The sequence below is a fragment of the Schistocerca gregaria genome, unplaced genomic scaffold (assembly GCF_023897955.1).
Source record: "Schistocerca gregaria isolate iqSchGreg1 unplaced genomic scaffold, iqSchGreg1.2 ptg001400l, whole genome shotgun sequence".
Lineage (NCBI taxonomy): Eukaryota > Metazoa > Arthropoda > Insecta > Orthoptera > Acrididae > Schistocerca > Schistocerca gregaria.
The window spans coordinates 25,001-26,499 of record NW_026062702.1 but is presented as its reverse complement, the minus strand read 5'-3'; the positions used below and the strand labels follow the sequence as shown (position 1 = coordinate 26,499).

The following is a 1,499-nucleotide window of genomic DNA, read 5'->3' as shown; positions in this document are numbered from 1 at the left end:
TGCGCCGCGTGCGGAACCACGCGTGCCTCTCAAAACTAGCGCAAGTGTTGTTGTGTGGTACGAGCGCTGAAGCTCTGGAGCGGCTGGCCTGCGGCACCTGGCGCCTGGCGCCGGTTTTGAATGACTTTCGCCCGAGTGCCTGTCCGCTCCGGTGTGGAGCCGTACGACGCCCATCGGCCGTCAGGCCGTTGGACACAAAGTAATGGAACAGGGGCCGTCAAACGCCTCAGTCCCGCCTCTGCAACTGTCTTGAAAGAGACGGTGGAGAACTGAAAAGATAAAGATCACCCAGGACGGTGGATCACTCGGCTCGTGGGTCGATGAAGAACGCAGCAAATTGCGCGTCGACATGTGAACTGCAGGACACATGAACATCGACGTTTCGAACGCACATTGCGGTCCATGGATTCCGTTCCCGGGCCACGTCTGGCTGAGGGTCGGCTACGTATACTGAAGCGCGCGGCGTTTGTCCCGCTTCGGGCGCCTGGGAGTGTCGTGGTCGCCTGTGTGGCCGGCCGCGTCTCCTTAAACGTGCGATGCGCGCCCGTCGCCTGGCGGTTCGCATACCGGTGCTTTCTCGGTAGCGTGCACAGCCGGCTGGCGGTGTGGCGTGCGACACCTCGTACAACGACCTCAGAGCAGGCGAGACTACCCGCTGAATTTAAGCATATTACTAAGCGGAGGAAAAGAAACTAACAAGGATTCCCCCAGTAGCGGCGAGCGAACAGGGAAGAGTCCAGCACCGAACCCCGCAGGCTGCCGCCTGTCGTGGCATGTGGTGTTCGGGAGGGTCCACTACCCCGACGCCTCGCGCCGAGCCCAAGTCCAACTTGAATGAGGCCACGGCCCGTAGAGGGTGCCAGGCCCGTAGCGGCCGGTGCGAGCGTCGGCGGGACCTCTCCTTCGAGTCGGGTTGCTTGAGAGTGCAGCTCCAAGTGGGTGGTAAACTCCATCTGAGACTAAATATGACCACGAGACCGATAGCGAACAAGTACCGTGAGGGAAAGTTGAAAAGAACTTTGAAGAGAGAGTTCAAAAGTACGTGAAACCGTTCTGGGGTAAACGTGAGAAGTCCGAAAGGTCGAACGGGTGAGATTCACGCCCATCCGGCCACTGGCCCCCGCCCTCGGCAGATGGGGCCGGCCGCCCGCGCGGAGCAATCCGCGGCGGGGTCGTGTCCGGTTGCCTTTCCACTCGCCGCGGGGTGGGGCCGTTCCGGTGTGCGGTGGGCCGCACTTCTCCCCTAGTAGGACGTCGCGACCCGCTGGGTGCCGGCCTACGGCCCGGGTGCGCAGCCTGTCCTTCCGCGGGCCTCGGTTCGCGTCTGTTGGGCAGAGCCCCGGTGTCCTGGCTGGCTGCTCGGCGGTATATCTGGAGGAGTCGATTCGCCCCTTTGGGCGCTCGGGCTCCCGGCAAGCGCGCGCGGTTCTTCCCGGATGACGGACCTACCTGGCCCGGCCCCGGACCCGCGCCGCTGTTGGCTCGGGATGCTCTCGGGC

General features: G+C 63.5%; 2 non-coding genes across 2 annotated transcripts in view; both read left to right on the top strand.

The window, feature by feature from the left end:
- The first annotated feature begins 285 nt into the window (after window positions 1-285).
- On the top strand, window positions 286-440 carry LOC126331686 (5.8S ribosomal RNA). The gene has a single exon (XR_007563465.1). It is a non-coding gene; the product is annotated as a 5.8S ribosomal RNA (ribosomal RNA).
- A 188-nt stretch (window positions 441-628) lies between these two features.
- The window catches only part of LOC126331684 (large subunit ribosomal RNA), a 4,222-nt gene continuing 3,351 nt past the window's right edge, over window positions 629-1,499 (top strand). The window contains exon 1 of the ribosomal RNA XR_007563463.1: window positions 629-1,499. This exon is cut by the window's right edge and continues 3,351 nt beyond it. This is a non-coding gene — a ribosomal RNA (large subunit ribosomal RNA).